Raw genomic sequence first — 10000 nt, 5'->3', positions numbered from 1 at the left:
GGCCACAACAAAAGATTATTTCGGCGGTTCCATAGCAAGGAATCGCAGCACAAGAAAAAGGGCCACCACGCAGGCAGAGGGGCTGAGGGAGGTTACGACTTCAGTCCCCAGCGCTGCAGGGCCGATCGCGTGTTGCGCCATCACCGAAGGGCAATGCTCACTCTCAGGACGTGTAGTGTAAGTTGTGAGATAACTATTAAGGGGAAAGAAAGACAAATAAAAACGAGTGTAGTGGGAGGAACACCTTCTGCGGCCTTTAAGTCATTCCTGCTAAAGTGCAAAGACCAAGAGAAAGAAAACCTCTTGGAATAATGGGAAGTTGTACGAGACGAGTGTGCAACCATTCGAAAAATGTTGGAAACATACAAGGACACGATAATAGCCTGACGGAGCCTCATGATATTAGAACATTATCGTGGAATGTGAGTACTTTACTTACCAGAGTTACAGACACCCACTGCTTCGTATTGAGAAACGATTTTGATGTAGTTTGTCTCACAGAAACCAGAGACACAGAAAGTGATACTCTCATACTTAATAGTTATAGAGAATACCATCTTCATTCCGGTGACCGAACACGGGGAGTGCCAACTTATGGCAAAAGTTTAATACTGTGAAGCAACAAGGTCACTTTATACAACTCTGGGTGATGCTTTGATCTCAGATATTTACCAGATTGTATGTACTCTGACTCTGCTCTGATGGTGGGTGACTTGAGTGCCAGTCACCCGCAATTATATGAGAGGGACAATATCACTGCTAACGGTGACAGATTTTACCAGTTTTTAAAGGATAGGCTGATGCATTCTTCCTAGGTGGTAAGGAGGCAACGCACAATAAGGGTGGATGACCTGAATACGCCTGTCTGCTTGGTAGACAGGCGATTCAAGGAGAATGTGAAGTGGTAAGTGAACTACTCAGTAATAATTTCGCGTTTCACTAAGGGTTTGATCCTGGTAGCGGCCAGGATTGGATTTAATTCACCTCCGGACCAGACTTTACTTCTGAGCTCAAATCTGTACAATAGCAGAATGAGCTACTTAATCCAAGCAATCATGTATTGATACGTCATGTCATCAACTCCATTAATATTTATGATAAGTAATAACGAAACAAATTCTGACATTTTGATGTCAAAGATGCACGTGAAAATTCATCAATATATATTTGTATGTTGGATATTTAAACTGCAGATGTAACTCTCAAAACTGAAAAGAAAAACGAAAAGAAAATCCTACAGAGAATTGCAGTTTATAGACACAGAAAAGGCAATGTTATTTCCAGGTTGGAAAAACATTCCCAACTTATGCAATATATTATTCGAATAAAAAAGAAAACACGATTAGGTTTCAAACTCAAAGTACAAACTTCCTGATTTTAACTATAGTAACATAAAAACGCATGGACATTTGTTATCGTGATCCTTGCTAGCAACACCCTGAAAAAAACTACCCTAGCCAAGCCCCGCGATCACACACGAGAAAGAACTCTTGGAAAACTCTCGCTTATATAAACTGATATTATGAGTATCTCATTTTTGTTTGAAAACTTCGGTTGTTTATAATATTTATAGGTTATTTGAAGCCATTTATATAATTATATTTGTACTGACACAGATATATATTGACATGATATAATACTAGCGTATATGTGTATACATATATATTTGTTTTCCTCTGTAGCAAACGTCACAGAATTATTAGGTATTACGTCCCAGAAATTGAGGATTTCTGGCTCCTGATATCAGCGTTCTGACCCGCATCACTGGACTTGGTACAGCGATATGGGTAATGTATGCCAAGGAGATTGACCACATCCTCTTAGCACTCGATGAAGGATCAGGGTATATCGGAGTGCCGAGTTCTGTGGAACTGATCATAGATTAGTTGCGGCTACTCTCCAGGTCTACTTGAGAACCCCCCGTCGCTCCGATGAACACCTTAGGGTGTTTCATGTGGACAATCTGAGGGAGGGGGAGTGTGCCCGGGGGTTTTCTGAGGCTATCTCTGGTCGTTTCACAGCACTCGGGAGCCTGACAGACCCTGTTCTTCTGTGGGACACCTTCAAGCATGAAACGCTCGATGCAGCCCAAGAATTGATTGGTGAATGCCCAAGAGCAAGACAGAATTTCATCTCACAAGAGACACAGATGTTTGTCGTGCGGTTCGATTGTCAGGGGATCACAATTTTCATCGTTCCACGGTGTGTAGGACTAGGTCACTGCTGAGGAGGGACAAGGTACAGTTCGTCCTGCCTACCAAGCCCTGAGAAAGCTGAACTCCAAGCCCTCCTCACAGACAATAGCAGTCCGCTCAGCAAGTGGCCAGATAATCTCAGATCCTGATGGGGTGCAGGTGTGTTGGACTGAGTATTTTAAGCAGTTGTATCAGGTTGATTCACCAACAGTTAACATGGATACGGGTAGTGTCGAGATTCCTCTGCCAGATCCACCCATCAACGAGGATCCACCCTTCCTGACTGAAGTCAGGGGAGAGATCTCCAAGATGCAGAATGGTAAAGCAGCAGGTGTCTGCGGCATCCCAGCTGAACTGTTAATGGCTGGTGGAGAACCTATGGCAAGGGGCTTGCATGCTGTCCTGTCTGCCATCTGGCAGACTGGTACCATTCCCCCTGACCTGCTGAGGGGTGTGGTCATTCGTCTCTGGAAGGGGAAAGGGGATCGGTGGGACTGCAGCAATCACCGAGGCATTACACTACTCAGTGTACCAGGCAAGGTCCTCACACATATCCTACTGAGACGTATCAGAGACCACCTGCTGAGGCACCAGAGGCCGGAGCAATCTGGATTCACTCCTGGTAAGTCCACAATAGACCGTATCCTGGCGCTTCGAGTCATTGTAGAGCGCCGTCATGAGTTTGGATGTGGGCTGCTCGCAGCTTACTTCGACCTCAAGAAGGCGTTTGATACCGTGCATCGCAAATTACTCTGGGAGATCCTGAGACTAAGAGGACTTCCAACAAGGATTATTGGATTAATAGCAAGCCTTTATACTGGCACTGAAAGTGCTGCAAAGTGTGGTGGGGGCTGAGTGGTGAGCTGTTTCTTCCCTGTTAGTTCAAGAGTGAGGCAATGCTGGGTTCTTGCACCAACACTTTTCAACACTTGCATGGACTGGATACTGGGTAGAGCTACTGTCTACAGTTACTGTGGAGCAACTCTGGGCAATATCAAAGTTATAGACCTTGACTTTGATGATGAGGTTGCTATTCTTTTTGAATTTCTAGAAACCCTAGTGGTGGCTCTTGATGCATTTAGCAATGAAGCATAGCTCCTGGGGTTAGAAGCCTCCTTGACCAAGACCAATGTCTGCAAGTGGATTTGGATTAACTTTAATACGGAATGAACTTTTATGTGTACAGAAGACGCCTTAAATGTAAACGACAGCTAACAATTTTGTTTATAACATAGAGAGCAGGTATAAATACTATGCACCCATACGTTTATATAGGTTGGACGGGGATTTGTTGAGTGCGATAGGAAGACGTTTACCCACAACACCTAAGACACACAGAAAGGAAAAAGGTCATGGGACAAAGAAAAACAGGTACTGCAGTAATTAGACACTTATGGAATGGACATAAGAGTTAAGGATGGCACACAGGGAGTGGGTGAAAAAAGGGCAAACAGGAACAGGATAAAGATGTACCCCTTGATATATCAAAGATGTGTGGAGAAAAGCAGAAAGAAGTCAGAGAGAAATACTGGCAAGAATTTGCACAAAATATCGAGGAATGTACAAGTCTTAAAGAAATATGGTATCGAGTAAATAAGGTGAGGCGTAAAACAAACAACCTCATCAGCCGCCCACACCCACAGGAAGAGGCAGGCAAACATATTCAGGAATGGGCGAAGGTATCTCTGGTTTTACTACCACAAAGCATTCGTGTGGCCTTAGACATGTGGGAAACCGAAAGAAAGGAGTAAATAGAGTCATCCTTAAATGTTACTGCAGTATCTTGTTAGGTATAACTACACATAAACTCCTAAATGCAGTTAAAAGAGGGAAAGGCACCCCTGAAGAAGATGGCGTAACATTCTAAACGCATTAGTTAGTATGGAGAACAACCCTTTATTAGATCTATTCAACATGAGCTATTCGGAAGGTAGATTGCCGAAGGCCTGGGGAAAATAACAATACCTATTCCGATATCATTAGGAGGGTACAGACCTGTATCTCTGACATCCTCTTTATGTAAAATGATGGAACGAATATTATTAAACATACTGGTGTACATTATTGGAGGTAGACTACCTTGTAACCTGTACGGTTTTATGAAGAAAAGGGAGCATCCGATTGCCTAATTCAATGTTTATCAAACGATGCAGAGAAGTGCAGATTTACAAAGAGCCTTTGATAAAGCCATCGGAGAAGTGATTATATATATATATGTGTGTGTGTGTGTGTGTGTGTGTGTGTGTGTGTGTGTGTGTGTGTGTGTGTGTGTGTGTGTGTGTGTGTGTGTGAGCTGACAAGGTTACGTGTCACGGGAAAATTGCTGACGTGGATTGGTGACTATTTGTTTGAGAGAAGAGTTTATCAACGGCGAGAAATCGCGAGGTGGGTACTCTACAGGGAGGCGTTTTAAACCCAACGCTATTTAATGTGCTAATGAACAGAATAGCCTCAGAGAGATCCTCAGGGTGTCAAGCCAATTATATACGCATATGACATATTGATACAAGTTTTAGAGCAAACAAAGGGATAACATGAGACGTGAGTTAAATGACAAACAAGTGGAGAAGGTACTGACATATTAATATCTGAGTATGTACATTAGTGAAATTAGTGAGATATATGGCTAGCGGTTTTAACAACATAAGATCATTTTTAGGCAAGGCAAGCGAGGATATATGAAGGAACTTAGACACGGCATTCAGTATTATGGATTATCATTCTCAACAGATATCTCCTAAAGGGCCGCCAGGGAGGATCAGGATATTAACATAGATGTAGATCCTTTATGAATAAATCCATGTATGAGCCAGGTCAACTTAAAGAAACGTACGGCTATAAAATAAGTGGTCTAACACGACTTGATATTGCTCATGTTTACTGTGATGGGTCAGTAATGGAGGATGTCAGAACTGGGTGGAGTCATCATCAGACATTCACTGGGAGTGGAGTGGTTACTACAAGCACTGGGATGGGACTGAGTAATCACATATCTTCAACACAAGCTGAACTATGGGCAATACTGACAGTACTTAGATTGAGGTAATTAATAAAGATACTTACTTCTTTGTGGATATCAGGGGAGCATTGGACTCACTTAACAGCAAGAACCCTGTGTTTGGCCACATAGCTGACGAGTGTTGTTTTCTAACGCATAGGTTGCGGGTCTGGGGCGTGTGCTTACATTTGTCTGGATCCATTCGCATTTCGGCGTTACCTTAAATGAAGCTGCTGATGAGGTTGCGAAGGGGGCGACCAGGAAGCATGAGGTGTATGCGGACTCTTAAGCGGGCAAGGATACAGTTAGACTAAGACGAGGCCAGGAAGGGCAAGGCGATTGAGACGAGCGACACTATATGTATCTACCGATGAACACAGACTTCACTTATTGGAGGGGCAAGAGTAAATGGAAAGACAGTGTGTACATGAGGATAAGGCTTGGATATAAATATTACTAGGAGTTAGGCGTTAAAACAAGCGAGCAAGAAAAATAATGCAGGGTGTGTAGACTACCTAGAGCACATACCTTGATACCCTATATATTACAGTGTCTTGTGCTTCAGACATACTCGTATAGAAATGCAGAGATAACAAGTTTACTTGAACAGACTGTATGGATGATTAGGAGTGGTCAGGTATTTGAGGTTTTGAGGAGGTACAGGCATTTTGCGCCAATAGTATAATCCTACCTGGCAAATATGCCCAGGAACGTAATCTGTTGAGACTGTGTCTTGAGCAGGTTTTCACTGAGTTGAGGGTGACCGTCGCATGTTATGCATAATTCTCCTGAGACACCTACATTTCACTCAACAAACTGTTGACCTTATCTTTGGGATTATAATTATAATTATTATTGCCCGCATATTATATATTATGTGTGCCGCATGTGATTATGTAAGCCTAGGAGAGGACTTTTCAAGATGAGGGTGGAAAATTATCGTGTTACCAATATGTAAACCATTTACTCTTACGAATACTCTTATGTTGCCTTATCGTTTTAAGGAAGATAAGCTTTTGTCTCAATAAACGTGTCAAAGTCTCTCTCTCTATCTCTCCCTCTGTTCCTATGTCCCCCTCTCTCTCTATCTCTCTCTCTCTCTCTCTCTCTCTCTCTCTCTCTCTCTCTCTCTCTCTCTCTCTCTCTCTCTCTCTCTCACATACATATGTGTGTGTATGTGTGTATATATATGTCTACACACACACACACACACACACACATATATATATATATATATATATATATATATTCACACATAAATATATATATATATATATATATATATATATATATATATATTTATGTGTGTGTGTGTGTGTGTGTGTGTATGTGTATGTGTATGTGTGTGTGTGTGTGTGTTGTCAACAATACGTAGCAAGACCGGATGGCACACTTCACACCTTCGTCCAAGCAGCTGCCCTTCCCCTTGGGCTTTCTCTTTTCGCACAGGAATGAACCTCCGCCCTCGAAGGGAACCGCCCCATAAAAGGGCACGTGCGTAAGACGAAGGAGAGACACGGCAGAGAGGGCAAGCCCCACCGGGTCCAGCTCCACCACCTCGTCCTCCTCCCGGGGACACGGGGGTCTCTTGGGGGTCTCATATCTATCCTCAGCAATACACCAGCAAGCTTAGACCCCTTTCTTTGACCGCCCAAGACCATCTCTCTTACACTTACATATATACATATATATATTTATATGAAAAGAATTGCATATATATTCATATATATATTTATATGAAAAGAATTGCATATATATTCATATATATATGTACATATACATATATATAAATACATATATGCATATATGAATATATACAAATATATATATATATGCGCGCGCGCGCACGCGTGTGTGTGTGTATGTATGTATGTATGTATGTATGTATGTATGTATGTATGTATGTATGTATGTATGTGTGTGTGTGTGTGTGTGTGTGTGTGTGTGTGTGGGTGTGTGTGTATGTATCTATCCGTATGCACACACATACGAACATGTGTGTAGATATGTATATATAGGAATATATATATATATATATATATATATATATATATATATCACTGTACATGTGTGTGTAAACACTTATATGTACGTATGTATGTAGATGCAAGTGTGTCCAAAGTGTGTACACAGGGCAGTTAACAGCATTTCTGAAACTACACGCCCACTGCTCTTCATCAGAATTTATCCGGTAACACCTATTGTGGAAATATAAGCATATATACGCACACCGACACATACATAAATGTATATATGTATATATATACACACATACATACACTCATACATACATACATACATACATACATACATACATACATACATACATACATACATCACAAGTAAATGTGTGTACATACAAATAGATATTTAGATAAATTAGAGCAGACATTTTATGTATTGATGAATCCGAAGGTATTAAAATACACATGCACATATTTAAATATGTATACATACATACACCTACAAACAGACAGCTTGAGCATGTAGGATATAGACTATTTGTTTCTTTATTTGGGGATTAAATGTCCTGCCGAGCGTCTCAGGCAAGTTTTCGTTCCGTTTATCCTTGCGTTTAGAGGAATGGGATGGGTGTCTGGAAGATGTGTAGCATCTTGTGTCACAGGGTTTATTTGTAGAAAGAAAGTCTGGAATCGTGTTGTGAACATGTTTTAGTTGCAATGTGGTTACGAGTATCTTGCTCATTTAGAGTGCATTGCAGTCTTTCCAACTTGAAGGATTTGAAGAAATGGCTTGCACTGTTTGCAAGATACATATTGTTCAATTATATGAGCGCCTTAAAGGTAAATCAATATTCAGGTATTGCACATCTTCCCCAATCAGAAAGGGGAGAGTGCCTACTACACGATTTTACGGAAAAGGTGTTTGTTTAAGATAATGTATTATGCTGTAGTTATTCAACTTATGAATAAGAAAGTACCAAAGATGTAAATGTTAATCGTTTTCTTGTGTTTGTTCTGGTCAAGTAGGCTCTGAGGCAAAGTGGACGTTATGGGCGATGATTCTAGAGTTGTAACCGCCACCGTTGGGCGCAGGTTCTGCACTCTCATGGCCCTGCAATGTTGAAATTACAGACAATGCTACGCGTGCCGTGTCGCTGCCGTCTGATTCTATGGAGAGTAATTCGGTCTGGAAGATTAGAAAGGGAAATAGGACCCCCCAAAATGTCTAACAGACCAAAGTTGTCTGTAGAAGACAAAAGATGATATTTATTTTCGATTTTCCTGTTGGAAAGGCAGTCAAAATAAGAAGGGACCCATAATTCCAAGAATGAGAACTTAATGAACATAACGATATATATTTGAAGTTCGAATTTCGTTTACCTGTTTAATTTCATATCAAGGACAACTTACCATAGTCTCCCCTACGTAAAATTCATGGGGAGGATAGAGTTCAAGAAGCTCGACTGTAGGTAGAGGGCCAGTTGCAAGAGAGGAAATGGAGGTATGATGAACCGCAAGGTCTATATAAGGTACTTATTTAGAGCTTGATGAGCCACACCTTTCACACAGCTTTCGATGGTTGATCTAGTGAGTGCTTCAGAGCGAGTCAGGTGATGTGCGGACAGACAGAGTGTTTCACTGCAGTTCTGGCTTGTCTACTTAACTGCTCTACAGGGGAAGAGCGGAATAATAGCAAATTACAAATCACGTTCACCTCAGAGAGATGTTTGTTTGGGCCTCCATACTGCCTGTCTGCACATTCGTTGGGTTCCTTTGTAAGGTAAGCAAGTTAGATCTTGAGGAAGGATGTACAATAAAACCGACGCCCTGGCGCAATGGCAGCCCAGCCCCGTTTCAAAGGCCGCGCGCCCGCGAGTTGCCCAGGGTGCGGGCGAGAGGCGAGCAGAAGCTGCTCCCGCGACTTGAAACTTACTTGAAAAGCAATAACGCGTTACTCGGCCGAGCAATAAATGACCCCCCCCCCCCCCTTGGTAATCATTTTATACAGGACTGCCAAACTTTGTGCCATCGGTGAATGAGGTCAGAGGTGAGTGACAACAAAGCACGGCAGGGAGAGGCCGTCCGCTCTGCCACAGAATCGGATACGAATATTGAGTAAATGTTGAAGTGCAGGTATTTGAAACATTTATCGAGTGCTGTAATTACTGGATAATTCATGCCGTGACTGACATATATTGTATCCAAAAGGTGACAGAAGCAAGATAGGCAATGCCATGTCCGTACAAGTAGTAGGGGTCATGACAGCAGCACAAGACTCCTTCCCTGCAAGGAGGCACAGGCGGCCACAGAGTCTGGGCTGCACAGAGGACCCAACCTCTCGTCAAATCAAACTGTTTGTTAAAATACACGTTTCAGTTACATTCATGTGAAGCTCTTGCTTTGATGCAGAGGCATCCACTCCAGGTTTCTGTCACTGCCCACAGTCAAAGAAACAGCCTAGCCCAGACCCTATGCTGCATTCCGAACTCCTTGTCTTGCTCTCTCAGGACCAGCAGGGGAATATAGCCACGTTCAGTAGCTCTGGGGCCCTCACTGTCCCCGGTGCAACCTTTTCGTGAGTAAACATTTTTTTTATCATACGGGTGTCTTTATTTTAAACTCTGCATAGGTTTTGTAACTCCTCAGATGCATAGGTAATTTACCTGTGACTAACAAACATAAAAATACCCCTTGGTAACAACAATAAAGGGACATAAAATTACCTACCAATATCTTCTGGTTGCCTGCAGCTGTCATTGTGTGTATACAAATGCGTTGTGACATCATCTCATTCTGTTCACCTGGCTGCGAAGGAGGGCAACATGGACAAGATGGACAGCCTG

General features: G+C 42.2%; 1 protein-coding gene across 11 annotated transcripts in view; it reads left to right on the top strand.

Moving 5' to 3' along the window:
• The first annotated feature begins 8633 nt into the window (after window positions 1-8633).
• LOC125039711 (ankyrin-3-like) overlaps window positions 8634-10000 on the top strand; it is a 39227-nt gene continuing 37860 nt past the window's right edge. For 2 of the 11 annotated variants that reach the window (XM_047633923.1, XM_047633931.1), the window contains exon 1: window positions 9214-9732. The gene's annotated coding sequence lies outside the window, so the exon portion shown is untranslated. The other 9 variants (XM_047633930.1, XM_047633926.1, XM_047633928.1 and 6 more) reach the window with 9 other exon arrangements.

This window comes from Penaeus chinensis, chromosome 27, assembly GCF_019202785.1.
Source record: "Penaeus chinensis breed Huanghai No. 1 chromosome 27, ASM1920278v2, whole genome shotgun sequence".
In the NCBI taxonomy this organism is placed as follows: Eukaryota; Metazoa; Arthropoda; class Malacostraca; order Decapoda; family Penaeidae; genus Penaeus; species Penaeus chinensis.
This window is presented reverse-complemented; position numbering and strand designations above follow the sequence as displayed.